Source organism: Eretmochelys imbricata, chromosome 4, assembly GCF_965152235.1.
Source record: "Eretmochelys imbricata isolate rEreImb1 chromosome 4, rEreImb1.hap1, whole genome shotgun sequence".
Taxonomy (NCBI): Eukaryota; Metazoa; Chordata; order Testudines; family Cheloniidae; genus Eretmochelys; species Eretmochelys imbricata.
In genome coordinates, this window is record NC_135575.1 from 98,268,353 (window position 1) to 98,289,501 (window position 21,149).

Consider the following 21,149-nt stretch of genomic DNA (forward strand, 5'->3'; position numbering starts at 1 on the left):
TGTAGTATCTAAAACGTAGATAGTAGGGCAGTGGTGCAACCACTTAAACTTGGAGTGACTGCGTCTGAGAATGTGTTATTTCTATAATCATGGTGAGGAGCACATAGTAAAATACTGGGGGCTGGGGATGTCTCCCCCTCAATGCACCTTGGAATTGGGGAAAATATTAAGATTATAGGTGTACAGCCAGGGCCAGTAGTAGCAACAGCAGCCGGTTTGAGGTGGACTTCAGGACCTCTTAGTTTGGGGGCCTGAATTGCACAGTCCTTACAATCTCAGCTACCTTTCTGAAAGATGATGGTTCAAAAGCTAAACACATGGGGTAATATTATTGATGGTTAGATTATAAATGCTGGGTGAATCAGTGCTCAGTGAATAAATTATATTTCTTAGTCTGGATTATTTTAGGTTGGCAGTGTGCCCTAAATTTTGTATGTATTAATTTAAGAGGTACTAGAAAGACAGCAGCAACTGGACTGTGATCACTATGGTACTAGACATCATGTATAGCAAAGCACTGGGAATTCTCAAATTAGCTGGGTGATAACAGATTTAGACAAAAATGTAATTGTTGTATCTCTTTGGAGATTCAGAGATAGCGGACTTTGCAAAGGGAAAATAGTGATGGGAAACAATCACTTCTGTTGTCTTTCTCTAACTGTAATTGTTTTTTGTTGCTCATATTTGCATTATAATCTGAACTCTCTGAGTTTGAATATTTAATGAGGGAACTGCCTCTTGCGGGGAAAGAGTTACATGGAAACTGTGGACACTCCTGCTGTTTTGAGATTTGTTTCTTGGAGCCACAGCTGTGGCTCTAAACAAAAGATGAGCAAATATTAAATCAGCCTTATGCCTTTGAGAATTCTAGCTGCAGTTCTTTTGGGGGTACCTCTAGTTTCTGCTAGAGAAGGGGTGAAGAAGTCATTCTACATGTTTCAACACCAAAATTATTATTCAGTGTTCAGGGGAATTTGTATGTTGCCCCTTGCCTTGGACAACTAGGTAGATATTGTGTGCTGCTCAGGGATGTGACAAACCTGTCAATTTCTTACATACGAGGCATGTCAGTTATTAATTCAGCTGAGTATTTTGTTATGTACCAGAAATCAGCATGTAGTATTTTGTTGTCATTTAGATAGGTCCAATGTTATCATATTTAGCTGCCTAAAATAAGGCATCTAAGTAAATCCATAATTATGCAACTAAATAAGTGGCCTACTTCTCAGACCTGCCATGAACTCTCAAGTCCCTTTGTCTTCAATGGGAGCTATGGCTGTGCAGCATCTTTGAAAATCAGGCCACGTTATTTAGGTTACTAAATACGGGCTTAGGTGCCAAACTATAGGCATCCAAGTTTTTAAATTTTGGCCGAAGTCCAGGAAGCTAATTTGTGTTCTGATGTTGTTGAGGCACACTCAGCTACAGGCATACCTCTCCTACCCCAACATACACATGAGCTATTCTACCAACACACAGGTGGCAGAAGCTCACTTTGAATGAGGCAGGGGCCTGAGCTTTCATTACAAACCTCAAACTGTGGTCCCATCATCGAAAGCCTCCATTCTGCCTCCCTGCAGCAGGGATGGCATGGGAGATCCAGGCTCCCTGCACCACACAGCTCCCCTGTGCCCACTACCTGGCTGTCAGTAACATAGCTGAACATGAAGGAGAGCTCTTCAGCCAGAAGTGCACTGTAGTCCAGCCAAGGCTCCAGCGTCTTTCAGCTCCAGCTCAGGCAGCAGTGACACCAAGCATGCAACAAGAGAGGCAGTGAAAAGCCAGGCAGCTGGCAGGGTGGAGCTGGGCCACTCTGTGGGAACCAGCCTCGCCCCTCCAGCTGCAGAAGTTCACTTGGCAGGGGAGGAGCTGGCCAGATGCGGGAGGGCCCAGGTGGGGTGTCTGGCTCGGTTGGAGGGCTGCCCCTAAGAATGGGCCAGGTGGGCCGGTGCCTGGGATAATCTCAGCTGTCTCCAGCCACCCAGGTCTCACTCTCACTTTCACCCCAACACCACCCCTTGCGTGTGCACACAGTTTACAGGGAATGACACATGAGGGTGGAAGCATAGACCAGCCTCCACAATATTTCCATTGTGGGGGCTGTTGGCCCCTACTGGCCCCCCCAGTTCCACTGGCCCGGTGTCAGCAATCTAATCAATATTTGGCTCTGCTATGGGAGGACATTAAGCAATGATAATGGCTAGAAATAGGCCTGAACTAATGGACCAGATTGAATTGACCTGGTCCTGCACACCACAAGTACAGGAGTGTTAGAAACTAGGCTTTTAGTTTTGCATATTGTAAAGATGTTCAAAGGATTTCAGTCCAAGAGTTCTGGTTCAGGACCATATTCAGTCATGGATAGAAAGTGATTAATTGCTTTCTCTTCTGCACAGTTGAAAGACTATGATGGCAGTGACAACTGGTTGGATAACAAGGATCATACTGACATATCCGATATACTCAAGACTGTAATGAGCACTTCTGTTAGAGAAATGACAGAGAGTTTGGAAACAGTAAGACTATTTTTTATTGCCTTTATTGAGTTATTTTTCACGTAACAGAAATAAATCAACAGAAAACATAATGTCTGTAAGTGTAGGTCCACTACTTAGTGGGGAAGAAGAGCTAATAACGGACTACACTATAAAGGCTGAGGCGTTTAATGCCTATTTTGCTTCAGTCTTCACTAAAAAAGTTAATTGTGACCCAATTCTTAACGCAATTAATATTAACAACAAGCGGGAAAAAACACAAGCCAGAATAGGGAAAGAATAGGTTAAAGTATATTTGGATAAGTTAGATTTATTCAAGTTGGTGGGGCCTGATAAAATTTATTTAGGGTACATAAGGAAATAGCTGAAGCAATTTTGATTATCTTTGAGAACTTCTGGAGGACGGATGCGGTTCCAGAGGACTGGGGAAGGGAAAATATAGTACCTATCTTTAAAAAAGACATGGGAAATTATAGACCAGTCAGCCTAACTTCAATACCTGAAAAGACTCTGGAATATATTAACAATTGGTTTGAAAGCACCTATAAGATAACGGGGTGAAAATAATTGCCAACATGGATTTGTCCAGAAATAATGCCAAATCAACTAATTTCCTTCTTTGACAGGTCTAATGGCCTAGCGGATAGGGGAGAGGAAGTAAATGTGAATTGTTTTGATTTTAGTAAAGATTTTGACAAAGTCCCATATGACAGTTTCATGAACAAATGAGGGAAACGTGATCTAGATGAAATTACTGTTACTTGTGCATGACTTATTGAAAGAAACATACTCAAAGAGTAGTTATCATTGGTTCATTATCAATCTGGGAGGACATATCTCATGGAGTCCCACAAAGGTCTATCCTGGGTCCAGTACTATACAATATTTTCATTAAAGGGGAGAATATGCTTATAAAATTTGCTGATAACACCAAGTTGGAAGGAGTTAAAAGCACTTTGGAGGACAGGATTAGAATTAAAATCAACCTTGATACATTGGAGAATTAGTTTAAAATCAACAAGATAAAATTCAGCAAAGAAAATGGCAAAGAACTACATTTACTGAGAAAAATCAAATGCACAACTACAAAATTAAGAATAACTAGCTAGGCAGTAATATTGCAGAAAAGGATCTGTGGGTTATAGTGAGTGGATCACAAAATGCATATGAGCCAACAATATGCTGCAGCTGCAAAAAAAGGCTAGTATCACTTTGGGGTGTCATATTTAAAACACAGGGGGGAATTTTTCTGCTATATCTGGCACAAGTGAGGCCTCAGCTGGGTCCAGTTTTAGGTGCCACACTTTAGGAAAGATTACAACTGGAGAGAGTTCAGAGGAGAGCAACAAAAGTGATAAAAGGTTTAGAAGACCTGACCTATGAAGAAAGGTTAAAAAAAATTAGTGTGTTTACTCTTGAAAAAAGAAGGTTGAGAGAGGATTTGATAACAATTTTCAAATATATTAAGAACTGCTATAAAGAGGATGCCCACTAAAAGTAGGACAGTAGGCCACTCCATGGCCACTGAAAGTAGGAGAAGAAGTAATCATCTTAATCTGCAGCAAGGGAGATTTAGGTTAGATATACGGGAAAAACTTTCTAATTATAAGGGTAGTTAAGATCTGGAGTAGGCTTCCAAGGGCGGCGCAAAATCTCCATGATTGGAGGTTTTTAAGAACAGTTTAGACAAACATCTGTTGGGATGTTCTGAATGAGAAGACCAAAGGAACATATAAATATTAGGTAGTCATAGTATAGTATGGTGAATGTGTAGAATGTTACTTTGAGCAGGTGCTTTCCCCAAACCTGCTCTAAAACAAAGTGCACACACTATGTGGAGTCAAAATATTTACCATGTTTTGGAGGGGTTGGCTTTCATTACAAAGTATGTAACAAGCATAAGCAAAGCTCACATCAAATAAAACAAATTTCAAAACCTCAAACGTTGCCATGAAATGAAATCGTCATCCTCCAGTCAGGTCTCCTAACCAGGCCTTAGCCTAAACTAACGTAACTCCATCTACCCCTGCCATACATCTCACATTGGTCAGCAATCCCTTAGGACTGACTGTATGATACGCCACGAATAAAAGTAGAAGGGATCAGCGTGGCTGCTAATCCTTTGTCTGAGGCCATGTGGAGGTCACTGACTAAGGCAACCAACATAATTGCAGTGCCATATCTAAGTCTGAATCTTGATTAAGGAGTTTGGAAGAGGATCGATGATGCTATTGGTTGTTTGCTGGTCTTTTATCCAAGCCTTAGCCATGGGAGGGAAAACTAGAAAGTGATTTTAGTCAGCTGGTAAAAGTACAAACATTTGGATGAAAAACTGAGGTGAAAATACCACAAAGATTTAATGGAAAAAATGTTTTCCTTTTTCCAATAAGCTGTAAACATACAAAATGAATATTGACATAAGATCACTGACAGACATAATTCATTGTAAAAGCACCAAAATATCACTGGTCTTATTGAAAAGACAAAGTACTCCAAGTCATATTGGGATAAATAGGAAAAAATGAATAAGAAGTTAAGCATCTTGAAATTCTTGTCAGAAGATATTAAGTTTAAACGTCAGGTGCTGCGGAGCAACATCTGATTTGTGGGAAGAGGAGATGGAGCAGTGAAAGTGGCTTTCATTCACACTTCTGCCCTCACCTGGGGGCACTGATTCAGTCCCAAGCATAAATTAGAACACCTTCAGAAATAGAGTAAATTGCATTCACTGCTAGCAGCCCCCTGGGGACCTGTAACAAGATTACTAGACTGCAGCACACCCTCTACCAACACCCTCTTCTGACCTTACCAAGCTCTGTGTCAATGGGATTGGGAGGGGATGATGCAGAGCCCTTTCCATACACACACAGAGCAGGGAATTCTCATTTCTGGTAGCTCTAAGTCCCTTCTGCACTGCCTGGAAAGATAGATGGGGCTGGGATCAGACCTAGCAACATACTGCATTTGGGGCATAACAGGCAATATTAATTGCCTACATTTAATTCAAAATCGTTCAGCATCAGGTAATACTGAACGAGATCATTTGTCATGTGATCCATTTTCCCCATATTCAGCTGACACATATGCATTACTAATCTGAGCAAACTAGAAAATCTTTCCTTCATTATAATCATAAAACACATTTTTTGCCATTAATTAGACACAACTGAGTAGGAAATAACACAGAGGCCATAAAATCCAGTGATGTATATTCAGCTCAGGGCAACAACTTTTTCATTCTATCTCAAAAATCTATTGACATAGCTGGAATATATGAACTTGTGTTTTATAATAAATATTCCTTTTCCCCTCCAACCTTTCCTATAACTCTTTCTCTAGCCTAAGAAATTAGCAGCTAATTGCAGCTACTGTGACAGAGACAGCAATTTCCTGAAATAACCTGGATAAACCTTACTGAATTAAGTTAAACCCAACTGAATTAAGTTTAAGTATTTTAGGACCTCATTGTATTACAAATGCAAATGTTTATGTGTTATTGTGAGACTGGTAACTTGTCTAGGAGACATGACTAATATTAACCTTGGGGAATGTTGTGAACTTCAAAGGACTCTTAAACAATGGGCTAAGACAAGAATGAACTACTAGTTAAATAGGTTTCCCAGGAAATATTTAGCAGGAGGCGTATGCAAATATACCTACTCTGGTTATGCAAGAACTCAGCCTTTGAAACTTCCATACCCCAACCCCCTGCCTCAGTCCAGGGTCTGCATCCATATTCCCTCCCAGAGCCTTAGGCAGGTGTGTGTGGAGGGAGTGGGGGGGACTTGGACCCATTCTGGGCACCACCAAAAATTATACAAACCTGATATCCCCTGGATGCGCAGGCAGCTGTGGGGAGCCAGGGACCCTCCTGCCCTGGGTGGCGGAGAGGGGGTAATGGGACGGGGACATGGGCCAGGGGCTGCTCTCGACTCCCCTCATCCTGGGCAGGTGGAGGGTCCACAGCTGCCTGGGCTCCCCACCTGGGCTCCAGCTGCCTGCCTGGCTGGGAGGGGTGGGGGTGGGGCCCCTGCCGAAAAGTGGACAGGCTAGGCCTATCCACTTTCAAAAAGTGGGAGGGCCATGGTTCCCTGGCCCCTCCTATTCTGTCACCCCTGAGAGGGGTTCAAGTACCCTAAACTCTCACAGTCACATACAGAGGTGGTTGGGGATAGTTATTTGAAAAGTCACCTGGGTGTCACAAATTCACTATCACTGTCTGGGCAAAGGAAACATACTTAGTTAAATGACAGATACTGTAACCTTATTTGGGATTTGAAAATTCATCAGTTCCAAAGGAGAGGATCACAATTATCAACTGAATTTAGCAAAAATGAAATAGAATGAAAAAGTTCATCCCTTCAACTTTCTCAGGAAAAGCCAAAATTCAGATACAGGTGTGATGAAACAATTTTTATAGTGGGGGTGCTGAGAGACATCGAACCAAACTGTAAACCCTCTATTTAATGAAAATTACTTCAAGCCAGGAGGTGTGGGAGCCCCCCGCACACACTCCTGGTTCTAGCACCTATGTTCAGATGTTACATGAATGAGCACAATAATCCATAATATTGATTTCCCAGGTATGAAAGGATTGGGCCAGATCTTTAGCTGATGTAAACTGGTGTGTCTCCAATAAAGCCATGGTGATACACCAGTTGAGGATTTGGCCTCCTCGGGTGGTTAATGAAAACACATATTAATATCTTTTTTATTTCATCAGCTATATGTGTGTGTGTATGTGTGTGTGTGGTGTGCTCTTCAGCTATATTTACTTTACTTCTATCAGTTCTGCCCTTTCCCTCAAATTTAGAAAATTTTAAAGACACCAAAGTCAATGGATTTGAGTCAAACTTTGTTTCAAGTTTATAAAGCAGGAAAAATGGTTAGTAGTAGAAATCAATTGTTAGCTTCCTTGTCAGCTCATGAAACCGCTTCTAATGTGTCAGAGAAGAGCAAGATGGACTCTGGGATGCCAAGAAGTGGGACTGAGCTAGCAGGGGTAGTAGCCCAGGAAATAGCTTTTGAGCAGCACATAAATTATTGAGTAGGAATGAAGAAATAACACCCTTGTAAGGGGGTCAGAGGGATTTCAGCCCCCAGTTGATTTTTATGAGAATACTTGCATTTGATGCAATTTTGTTCATCCCAAAGGCAAAAAAAAAAATATGTTCAGTAGGCAGATCACACTCTTGTGCCTGCAGCTAAGTAAGCTCACGCTAGTGGCAGAACTGTTGTATTTCTACAGTGCAAAGTAAGGCCAAACTTCATGATGGTGCATCTGTGAGGTGCTCCTTGGTCAGGGTGCTGGGCATCCAGGGATAAAGAGTCCGCAGTATCCATAGAGGCAGAGATGAATTCCACCAGAAACCTGAAATTGCACCTCAGCACTATCAGAGTATGGCAAAAGTCTATAGCTTACTGCATCTCCAGAACAGACTGAAATACACAGCCACTTCCTACATTATATGATCTCACTGTATATTCATGTTCAGTACTAAGCTAAAAAAACACCCTGTTTTAGTCATATCTTTTTTATTAATAGTGGAAAGCTTTTGCACAGCTCCCTCCACAAAATAAACATCAAAAATCCATGCTCTTCATCATGCATGGTATTCACCAAATAATTCCTCCAATTCTTAATGTTGCCTCCAAGCCATAAGGTGGAAGATGCCAAAAGAATTCAACAATAGCCTAGTGATGCAGTTTAAAGAACTGGACCATCACATGCTTAGGAACATTGGTAGATTGTTGTCTAAATGAGAAGCAATGATGATGTTGGGTAGCACAGACTACAGTTGTTTTTTTTATTTGCCTTTAACACCCACTAGTGGCAGGGTTCTGCCAAATGTGTCAAGGCATAGACCACCGCTAAGTACTTTTAGAATTTCTGTGTATACGATTGGGCTAAATTTTGATAAATTGTTTGCAAAGGATGCTTTGTTCTGTGTCCTCTGGATCAGCATGGCAGTCTTGGATTCTGATGTTTCCATCAAAGCAGGATGGAGAATAGAAGTAGGATGAGAGCAGAGCTGGGTAAACTATTATTAGTGAACAACTGAACAAATTCTGTTCATGTTTCAACTGGCAACAGACTCTTGTCTTTACAAAATTGTCATTTAAAATTCTTCAATCAATACTTTATGGAAATATAGTTTGTAGTATGTGTTGTTCATGGATTAGTTGTTGAGTCACATTCCACACAAAGATGGACTACAAGCCATCAAGAACAGTATCCCTGATAATGTCACGGCAAACCCGGTGGCTGAACTTTGTGACTTTGTCCTCACCCACAACTATTTCACATTTGGGGACAATGTATACCTTCAAATCAGCAGCACTGCTATGGGTACCCGCATGGCCCCACAGTATGCCAACATTTTTATGGCTGACTTAGAACAGTGCTTTCTCAGCTCTCGTCCCCTAATGCCCCTACTCTACTTGTGCTACATCGACGACATCTTCATCATCTGGACCCATGGAAAAGAAGCCCTTGAGGAATTCCACCATGATTTCAACAATTTCCATCCCACCATCAACCTCAGCCTAGACCAATCCACACAAGCAGTCCATTTCCTGGACACTACTGTGCTAATAAGCGATGGTTACATAAACACCACCCTATACCGGAAACCTACTGACCGCTTATTCCTACCTACATGCCTCCAGCTTTCATCCAGACCACACCACATGATCCATTGTCTACAGCCAAGCTCTACGATCAACCACATTTGCTCCAACCCCTCAGACAGAGACAAACACCTACAAGATCTCTATCAAGCATTCTTACAACTACAATACCCACCTGCTGAAGCGAAGAAACAGATTGACAGAGCCAGAAGAGTACCCAGTAGTCACCTACTACAGGACAGGCCCAACAAAGAAAATAACAAAACGCCACTAGCTATCACCTTCAGCCCCCAACTAAAACCTCTCCAACGCATCATCAAGGATCTACAACCTATCCTGAAGGACGACCCATCACTCTCACAGATCTTGGGAGACAGGCCAGTCCTTGCTTACAGACAGCCCCCCAACCTGAAGCAAATACTCACCAGCTACCACACACCACACAACAGAACCACTAACCCACGAACCTATCCTTGCAACAAAGCCCGTTGCCAACTGTGTCCACATATCTATTCAGGGGACACCATCACAGGGCCTAATAACATCAGCCACGCTATCAGAGGCTCGTTCACCTGCACATCTACCAATGTGATATAGGCCATCATGTGCCAGCAATGCCCTTCTGCCATGTACATTGGCCAAACTGGACAGTCTCTACATAAAAGAATAAGTGGACACAAATCAGACGTCAAGAATTATAACATTCAAAAACCAGTTGGAGAACACTTCAATCTCTCTGGTCACTCGATTACAGACCTAAAAGTGGCAATAGTTGAACAAAAAAACTTCAAAAACAGACTCCAAGGAGAGACTGCTGAATTGGAATTAATTTGCAAACTGGACACAATTAACTTAGGCTTGAATAAAGACTGGGAGTGGATGTGTCATTACACAAAGTAAAACTATTTCCCCATGTTTATCTTCCCCCCCACACTACCCACTGTTCCTCAGACATTCTTGTCAACTGCTGGAAATGGCCCACCTTGATTATCACTACAAAAGGTTTCTCCTACCCGCTCTCCTGCTGGTAATAGCTTACCTTAAGTGATCACTCTGGTTACAGTGTGTATGGTAACACCCATTGTTTCATGTTCTCTATGTATTAAATCTCCCCACTGTATTTTCCACTGAATGCATCCTATGAAGTGAGCTGTAGCTCACAAAAGCTTATGCTCAAATAAATTTGTTAGTCTCTAGGGTGCCACAAGTACTCCTTTTCTATTTGTGGTGTGTCGTTGGTCCTCTAAGTCACATGGTATCGTTTCTGCTCCTTGATTGGAAAAATGAAATTTTTATGACAAAGCAATTCAGTGATTTCAAGAAGGCTGCATGAACACTTTCCAGCATGAAACTCTGCACAAATACATTCACACAAATATTCATGTTATACTTACTTTCTGCATACGTTCTATCATGCCCATGTTCATAGAAAATGAATAAAAGGCTTCATTATTAAGACTGAAGCAAACTAATAGATTTTATTTAACCAACAACTCTGAGTACTTTTTTTTTTTTTTTTAAATTTCACCCAGCTCTCAGTGCTATCTGTGAGCAGCACTAGGAACTGATGATGGATGCAAACAGACTGTGTTGCAAGGTGATTCACTGACAAATAGTTCCTTCCATTGGGTTTGATTTAACTGATTTAGAAGAGAAGACACTGTCTGTGAACTGGCAATTTCTGACACCTTTTAATTTCTGATACAAATCTTTTCATTCTTTTTGTTTATTTCCAAAATACACATTTTAAAATTCTGTGCAGACCTGGAGCTCCTCTACATTATGCAAAGTGTTCTCAACTTTTGGTGTTTTTAATTAGTTGTCCCATATTCCACCCCCTGCATGCTCCACATTCCTTGGCTCTCCCATTTTCAACAGTGTCTATGACTTCTCCCATGTGCAAGTTAACCCACATATTTCTTCCTTCTTGAATGGGTTGACTCTCTTCTTCAGATTCCCGTCAGAGGTTGTGGGTGCAGTTTTATTATGAAATGTAACAAAAATAGCAACTATAAAGTGGCAAAAAGGTATATTCTGAAAAGATCCATACTAATTAATTAATCTTATTTCACAGCTACAACTGGCCAGAGTATGTTTCCAATGCTCACTGAGTTGAAGCACTGAATTAATTATACACAGCTAAATAAATTACAGGGTAACTCAAGCATTTAAAGCCTAAGAGAGGGAAAAAGCACCTTGCACTTCAAAAATATTCTGCAATAAACTTCAATTTCTTCCTGGAACCAGGAAGCCTTTCCCCACTTTTTCACTAGATAAATGATTATCCAAAAATGTTTAGCCAAGATAACATCAAAAAGAGTCTATTCACCTTCCACCAGATCTTCCTTTTAGTGACCCTTATGGATATTTTCCATCTGTACAAATATTTATTTTATTTACTCAGTTAGTCAGACAAATCATTTATTGGTTTGCCATGGCAAAGCCGTTGAATAAACTGGAATGAGAGAAAGGAAATTTCATTGACTAAACTTTTTAAAACAGTAAAATGTAAAACAGACCAGATTCTACACAGACCAAAACATTATTAAATAAAAACAAGGGTATGAGAAAGTTGTCAGATTTCTCCTACTTGATTGATACCTACTTTTAATCAACAATACTTTGGGAATGCCAGATGCAAAGTCTCCAAAAAGATTATGGCAACATCAGAAGGATTTCCTGTAAAACCACACTGCAACAAGAGCATATGGCAACAGATCTGATGCAATTTTTTCCACTAAGTTTCATGGAACAACTATGTATTGTGTAGTGTGTGTGCAGGTGGGAAATACATAAACAGGCCTTAGTGTTCATATTTTATAAAACAGTAAGAGAGAAAATTTATCTAAGTTTAAAAAAAAAAAAAAAAAAACAAGGAGCTGTGTAAGGCCAAATACTGTGCCTCAACTCGGCCTCCATTTCTGCATGGGTCATAAATATAAAGGGAAGGGTAACCACCTTTCTGTATACAGTGCTATAAAATCCCTCCTGGTCAGAGACAAAATGCTTTCACCTGTAAAGGGTTAAGAAGCTAAGGTAACCCCGCTGGCACCTGACCCAAAATGGCCAATGAGGGGACAAGATTCTTTCAAATCTGGAGCGGGGGGACAAAGGGTTTTGTCTGTCTGTGTGACACCTTTACCAGGAACAGATTCAAAACACAGAGAATCCCTCTCGGCAAAACCGCAAGTTACAAAAAGACACAAAAACAGGAATACACATTCCCTTCAGCACAGCTTATTTTACAAGCCAAAAACCAAAAGAAAATCTAACACATTTTCTAGCTAGACTACTTACTAACTTTACAGGAGTTGGAAGGCTTGCATCCTTGATCTGTTCCCGGCAAAGGTATCACACAGACAGACAAAACCCTTTGTGCCAGCAGGGTTACCTTAGCTTCTTAACCCTTTACAGGTGAAAGGATTTTGCCTCTGGCCAGGAGGGATCTTATAGCACTGTATACAGAAAGGTGGTTACCCTTCCCTTTATATTTATGACAGTGTTCATAGTCGCTTAAGAACTTTTAGAGCAGTATCATTTGCGTTAACATTTATTCTTGCAAAATCAATTTACGCTTAATTTATGTCCGGCTTGTACTACAAGTGAGCCTACATAAATTCTATAATTTTCCCTCACCAAGTGCAATTGTGAAAATTAGCAATCTTGGCATTTGGGACTGGAGAAAGGGCAAGGAAGGACTGATGTTAAGGGATTAGGGAAGTACATTTTGAAAAAATTCAGAAGACAGCCATGGGCCCAACAAGTTTGAGGCTCTCTGATTTATTGATTATAAATAGAGAGAAATATGTATTTAAATTCTTCCCTTAGTTACACCTATGCAACCCATTGATGCCAGTGGAGTTGGAAGGGGGTTGGGCAGAATTTTGCCCATAGAGTCTAGATCAGGGTCGGCAACCTTTTAGAAGTGGTGTGCCGAGTCTTCATTTATTCACTCTAATTTAAGGTTTCGCGTGCCAGTAATACATTTTAATGTTTTTAGAAGGTCTCTTTCTATAAGTTTATAATATATAACTAAACTATTGTTGTATGTAAAGTAAATAAGGTTTTAAAAATGTTTAAGAAGCTTCATTTAAAATTAAATTAAAATGCAGAGCCCCCCGGACTGGTGGCCAGGACCCGGGCAGTGTGAGTGCCACTGAAAATCAGCTCGCGTGCCGCCTTTGGCACACATGCCACAGGTTGCCTACCCCTGGTCTAGATGACTATTTACAGTGAAACTCAGATTTTCAGTAGATATGAGCAAAAATAAACTCCCTCCTCGTTCTCTTCTCAACTACCATGCCTTTCTCCTCAAAACATCAAAGAAGTACATATTTATATCTGCCTTCCACTTTTGGCTTATTCTAAAGATGGGTGGCTTATGCCATTTTGATTACAGTCATATGTTGATAAATATAAAATAATGCATATTGGAGGGGAAAACTTGAATCACCCTACAGACTCCTCGTTAAGACTAAAGGAGTAATGGAGCAGTACTGGGCAAAGAAGGCCCCCTCCTCAGCAGCTGCAGAGCAGGCTCCAAATGGAGGCCCTCCTTGAAAAGAGACTCTGACAGACAAGCAGAGGAACAGTGAAGGAGAGACTAGCTGCAAGCATGCAGCCAAGCTACAGCTTCTGGGACAGAGTGATCTACAAGGGAAGAGTCTGGACTTTAGAAAAGACCCAGCTGGGAGGCCAAAGGCCTGGACTCCTTTTTCTCCTGCCCTTCTTCCTGACAAGAGAGAGCAAGTGGACACTGGAAAGTAAGCTGGGAAGACCCAACTGATTGTCTGAACTATTGAGACTGTGGGAGCAATCCTCTGCTGAGAGGGAAGCCAAGTGCCATGACCACTTCCCAAACTGAAGAGAGAACAGGTGGCAGTAGAAAGTGGCCCAGGGGAGATAGGTCTGTTGTTCCAGCTAAAGGGATCTGAGACTCTCCTCACTCTTTCCCCGTTGGGCCCTGGGCTGGGACCTGGTGGAGAGGGAAGGCCCGGGTCCCCCTAGCTTTTCCCCTGCTCCTCTGCCTAACTCAGGAAACTGGGGAAGCACCAGAGGATGGTGAACTGTTACTCAGCCTCTAGGCCTTCAAGTTGCCTGACAAGGCTGTCCCAAGACTCTGAGACACTGTTGAGCCATGGCCTGCCTATTAGGCCTGCCAGTCCCAAGTGAACCCCACTGCACACATACACCTTTCAAGATTCTAAATTAACAGTATCAATACAGGAAAGGACTATGGTGTTACTGTGTACAGCTCAATAAAAAAAAACAGGGAAAAAAACATAATGTTAAGAAACAAAAGGAATGAGATGGAAAATAATATAAAAATTTTACAATGGCTTTATAGAAATCAATGGTGCAGTCTAATCTGGAATACTGAGTGCAGAACTTGACACCCTATTCAAATTGGATATTTGTAGAATTAGAATGAATTCAGCAAATGTAATCAGAATGATTAGGGGCAGGGAAAAACTCTCATATAAGAGGGATTATGTTAATATTAGATTTGTTTACCTTTATAAAGGTGATAGATAAGAGGGGACATGATAAAAATATATAAAATAATGAATGCTATAGAAAAAGTAGATCAGGAGCTTCTATTCTCCCTGTCTGATAACACACAAACAGGTGGTCATTCAGTGAAAATGAAAAGCAGCAAATTCAAAACTGATAAAAAGAAATACTTTTTCATATAAAGCATAATTAAACTGTGGAATTCATTGTTACAAAGTGACCAAAAAAATTAGCAAGACTCAAAAAGTTATTCAACATGCGTATGGATGATAAGAAATATCTAGAGTCGGAATAGTTAATGTTAATAAACAAAATTTGGAAGGGAAATAAAACAGCATTCTTCCAGATTTAAATCAGTCTTAATTAGAGATTAGGATGAGACCTTCATGGGGAGTACATTATCCCACATCTTCTTACTGTGGAGTTTCTTAAAATTTACACTGAAGTTATATTATGGTTCTGCTTTACTGTGTTATGCAGGAGTTCAGACCAGATCATAAAGGACTTCTGGCCTTAGAATCTATAAATCCAGTGCTGACCACTGCCAGAGACAGAATATTGAACTAGATGGACCAGGTGCCTGATCCAGTATCACTCTTCCTGTGTACACAAGCTACAGATTTCCAGCAAATTTCAGAGTAGCAGCCGTGTTAGTCTGTATCCGTAAAAAGAGAAGGAGGACTTGTGGCACCTTAGAGACTAACCAATTTATTAGAGCATAAGCTTTCGTGAGCTACAGCTCACTTCACCGGATGCATCCATTTCCAGCAAGTTCATCCTCTGCCTCTGGAGGTGGAGCAATAATTTGTACTGCAGTCCATACCTCAAGAAAGACCAATTCAAGAATGTTTGTTTTTCTCTCTCTCTGATAATGAACAAGAGGATACCTAACATTTAGTTAACCGTAAGCATAATTCTTCTCCAATTGAAATCAATTTTTAAACTCTCATTGACTTTAGTGGGAGCAAAATTAGGCCAGCACTGAAATCCTTAAAAAAACCAAAAACCTATTGCCCTACACTTTTAAACTGCAAAGTTTGAATCCAAATATAGATCAAACTTCCCCAAAGTTCCAGGGTGTTCAGAACTGATGTTTTGGTTAAGGCTCACCTGTACCCTATGTCCTATTTTTTGATAGTTAAGGGCTTTAAACTAGGTTCACTGGGGGAAGAAGACCAAAGCCCTGAGGTAAGTGGGGACCTGTGATACCGGGAGGAAGCACGAGCAGGAGAGCGCAAAAGGAGAGGGTTCCTGCCTCATACTAAGAAAGCAGGACAAACAGCAAGTTATCTCAAGTGCCTATACACAAATGCAAGAAGCCTGGGAAACAAGCAGAGAGAACTGGAAGTCCTGGCACAGTCAAGGAATTATGATGTGATTGGAATAACAGAGACTTGGTGGGATAACTCCTCACATGACTGGAGTACTGTCATGGATGGATATAAACTGTTCAGGAAGGACAGGCAGGGCAGAAAAGGTGGGAGAGTTGCATTGTATGTAAGAGAGCAGTATGACTGCTCAAAGCTCCGGTATGAAACTAAAGAAAAACCTGAGTGTCTCTGGATTAAGTTTAGAAGTGTGAGCAACAAGGGCGATGTCGTGGTGGGAGTCTGCTATAGACAACCGGACCAGGGGGATGAGGTAGACAAGGCTTTCTTCTGGCAACTCACGGAAGTTACTAGATCGCAGGCCCTGGTTCTCGTTGGAGACTTCAATCACCCTGATATCTGCTGGGAGAGCAATACAGCGGTGCACAGACAATCCAGGAAGTTTTTGGAAAGGGTCGGGGACAATTTCCTGGTGCAAATGCTGGAGGAACCAACTAGGGGCAGAGCTCTTCTTGACCTGCTGATCACAAACCGGGAAGAATTAGTAGGGAAAGCAAAAGTGGATGGGAACCTGGGAGGCAGTGACCATGAGATGGTCGAATTCAGGATCCTGACACAGGGAAGAAAAGAGAGCAGCAGAATACGGACCCTGGACTTCAGAAAAGTAGACTTTGACAACCTCAGGGAACTGATGGGCAGGATCCCCTGGGAGAATAACATGAGGGGGAAAGGAGTCCAGGGGAGCTGGCTGTATTTTAAAGAATCCTTATTGAGGTTATAGGGACAAACCATCCCGATGTGTAGAAAGAATAGTAAATATGGCAGGCGACCAGCTTGGCTTAACAGTGAAATCCTTGCTGAGCTTAAAAACAAAAAAGAAGCTTACAAGAAGTGGAAGATTGGACAAATGACGAGGGAAGAATATAAAAATATTGCTCGGGCATGCAGGAGCGAAATCAGGAAGGCCAAATCACACCTGGAGTCGCAGCTAGCAAGAGATGTTAAGAGTAACAAGAAGGGTTTCTTCAGGTATTTTAGCAACAAGAAGAAAGTCAAGGAAAGTGTGAGCCCCTTACTGAATGAGGGAAGCAACCTAGTGACAGAGGATGTGGAAAAAGCTAATGTACTCAATGCTTTTTTTGCCTCTGTCTTCACAAACAAGGTCAGCTCCCAGACTGCTGCACTGGGCAGCACAGCATGGGGAGGAGGTGACCAGCCTTCTGTGGAGAAAGAAGTGGTTCGGGGCTATTTAGAAAAGCTGGACGAGCACAAGTCCATGGGGCCAGATGCACTGCATCCAAGAGTGCTAAAGGAGTTGGCGGATGTGATTGCAGAGCCATTGGCCATTATCTTTGAAAACTCCTGGCGATCAGGGGAGGTCCCGGACGACTGGAAAAAGGATAATGTAGTGCCCATCTTTAAAAAAAGGAAGAAGAAGGATCCTGGAAACACAGGCCAGTCAGCCTCACCTCAGTCCCTGGAAAAGTCCTGGAGCAGGTCCTCAAGGAATCAATTCTGAAGCACTTAGAGGAGAGGAAAGTGATCAGGAACAGTCAGCATGGATTCACCAAGGGTAAGTCATGCCTGACTAATCTAATTGCCTTCTATGACGAGATAACTGGCTCTGTGGATGAGGGGAAAGCTGTGGATGTGTTGTTCCTTGACTTTAGCAAAGCTTTTGACATGGTCTTCCACCGTATTCTTGCCAGCAAGTTAAAGAAGTATGGGCTGGATGAATGGACTATAAGGTAGATAGAAAGTTGGCTAGATTGTCGGGCTCAACGGGTAGTGATCAATGGCTCCATGTCTAGTTGCCAGCCGGTATCAAGTGGAGTGCCCCAAGGATTGGTCGCCGGGTCAGTTTTGTTCAATATCTTCATTAATGATCTGGAGGATGGTGTGGATTGCACCCTCAGCAAGTTTGCAGGTGACACTAAACTGGGAGGAGAGGTAAATACGCTGGAGGGTAGAGATAGGATACAGAGGGACCTAGACAAATTAGAGGATTGGGCCAAAAGAAATCTGATGAGGTTCAACAAGGACAAGTGCAGAGTCCTGCACTTAGGACAGAAGAATCCCATGCACCGCTACAGATTAGGGACTGAATGGCTAGGCAGCAGTTCTGCAGAAAAGGACCTAGGGGTTACAGTGGACGAGAAGCTGGATATGAGTCAACAGTGTGCCCTTGTTGCCAAGAAGGCCAATGGCATTTTGGGATGTGTAAGTAGGGGCATTGCTAGGGACGTGATCGTTCCCCTCTATTCGACATTGGTGAGGCCTCATCTGGAGTACTGTGTCCAGTTTTGGGCCCCGCACTACAAGAAGGATGTGGAAAAATTGGAAAATGTCCAGCAGAGGGCAACAAAAATGATTAGGTGACTGGAACACATGACTTATGAGGAGAGGCTGAGGGAACTGGGATTGTTTAATCTTCAGAAGAGAAGAATGAGGGGGATTTGATAGCTGCTTTCAACTACCTGAAAGGGGGTTCCAAAGAGGATGGATCTAGACTGTTCTCAGTGGTAGCAGATGACAGAACGAGGAGTAATGGTCTCAAGTTGCAATGGGGGAGGTTTAGGTTGGATATTAGGAAAAACTTTTTCACTAGGAGGGTGGTGAAACACTGGAATGCGTTACCTAGGGAGGTGGTGGAATCTCCTTCCTTAGAAGTTTTTAAGGTCAGGCTTGGCAAAGCCCTGGCTGGGATGATTTAGTTGGGGATTGGTCCTGCTTTGAGCAGGGGGTTGGACTAAATGGACTCCTGAGGTCCCTTCCAACTGTGATATTCTATGATTCTATGATAGTAAATAAGCCCTATATGTGCTTTGCTAGGAAGATCCTGGCTGTTCATTGAGGAATATTTACAGAAGGCTCTTGATCCATCTTCTCTTCAGAAGATGGAATTAGGAGCTGCTTTAATGGCTAAAAGGTTAATTCTTCAAAAGGGGAAAGCCTCTTTGCTGAGAAACATAGAATTTGTTGTGTCAATTTCAGTGATTAACTGCTTTAGAAGTGATCTCCTTTAGATGAGAAAAAAGAATTGAGTTATTTCATATCTGGCCTCTTTATCATGACTCCCAGAATTAACTCACAGATTCTCTGAAGTATATAAGTATTCAAATATGTTCTATTGCCTTTTTCATTATTTTTAAAGGTTGTATGAATTCGAACCATTTTCCTTGTATAGATAGCCTTCAAAATTTAAATAAATAACTAACAAGAATTTTCTCAAGGTGAATTTCCTCAAAATGTGTTGTCCAGGGTAACGATCACCCTGTCCCAGACACGTCTTGTTACCCTGCCCCCAAAATGTTGGCTCACATTATGTTTCCTGTTCTTTTCAGCCGATGGGTGAATCAACAGCCTAACTCCTATTGCTTTTTTCCTCTATTTTAAAAATACAAATAACATTGACATTTGGGCCTATCATCACTTCCTGCTCTGAGAGCATAGGGTTCCATGGCAGGCTGATTTGGTCTGAGAGAGTGGAAGGAGAGAATGCTGTCTGTTTAGAAACTTCTCTTTACCCAGTTTCCTGGTGCATCACAAGGACTAGGCTTAGGGCTTGTCCATACTAGAAAGTTTTACCCCTTTAACTATACCAATACCCACTATCCCAGTACTGATACTGTTATACTGGTATGCCAGTATAGTTAAAGCATTACAACCCACTAGTGTGGGTACTGTTATACTGGTATAAAGGTGCTTTATATGAATATAGTTATTCCCATCTGGGAAGAGGAATAACTATACTGGTATAAAACACCTTTATACTGGTATAACTGCATCCACACTAAGGAGGAACTGGAAACAATGCAGAAACACAGAGCTTCTGTGGCCAAGATCTTTGGGTTTAGGTGTCCAAAACTCCTGGACGTACAATAGGCATATTTTCCTCAAAGGGTACAATAAGGGTCATAGACTTAATATAAAGTTAAGTGTAGTAGTTTCAGTAGGCAGACTGATGATTTATGCATTATGTTGTTATTCATTAATGTATTCAAATCTATTATCTCAATATTTAACGTTGTCAGTGGATTTTAAATGTATTTTTATTTCACACTATGAACTGTTATGTTCTGTGCGTCACTATGACAAGGATAATGTCAATAATTGCCTATTACACTACAATTCTGATGCCTTTATTAATATAGTTTTTATTCAGTGAATGAATTATTTCAGAAAAAAATGGTCCTTGAGAATGAGTATGTTTTAATGATAGTATAGAATTCTAGGCAAATAATAAGCACATTATTTGTTAACAAGCTTTTAATTCATGTGTGCTCTTGAAGATAAGTGAAAAAGAAAAGCAAATAAGCTTGAGTTCAACTTTTAAAATACTGTAATTTGTTTTGTTTTTTGCACTCTATAGATGAAAAGTGCAATATAAGAGCTGAGTATTGTTATTTCTGAATAAAGTGGATGTGTCCCTATCTCGTGGTGCCCAAGACTGCGAGTCACCATTGTACCTCTCTGCTTCAGCAAGACAGAGACTTGCTGGTGTTTAAGTGAGTGTCAGCTCTCGGACCTCACTAGTCTGTTAGCCACACAAACAATCTCAGAGCTCTGCCCGTCCTTACTGTGTCTTGCAGGCAAAGTGAACTTGCAGGCACTTGGTGTATGCCAGCAACCAAACCCCTCTGAGAGCATCCCACTGTGGTATCCAGCCCTTGTCCCTGGACACAGTAATTACCAGGTTTGCTGTTCCCAAGGAAACAGTATACAAACAGCTTGACTGGTACAACTCAGGATCAGGGCCTTTATCGCATCACAGCATGGAGATATATTTATAGTGAAACAATTATATGTTTATTATCAAAGATTAAGATTTAAGAGATACTGAGTAAGGATAATGGAAACAACAATGGTTAATATAAAACAAAAAATTATAACACACTTCTCAGAGTCTAAATTTTAACTTGAACAGGCTAGAATCATTGTCTAAAGTAATTTCTCACATAAAGCAATCTCCCAGCATCACCAACCTACATGGCTGGGATCCACCATTCATGGATTCAAAAAGTACTGTCCTTTTTTCTCCATCGGTGATGGATAACAGGGTGCTGTCCTGGTCCTCCAGTTATAGTCCAATAAACCTCTGAAGCACATCTCTCTTCCTCCGGCTATTCTTTTTCCTGTTGACTTCCCACCTTCCTGTTGACTCTCATGTAAATGGGGCTTC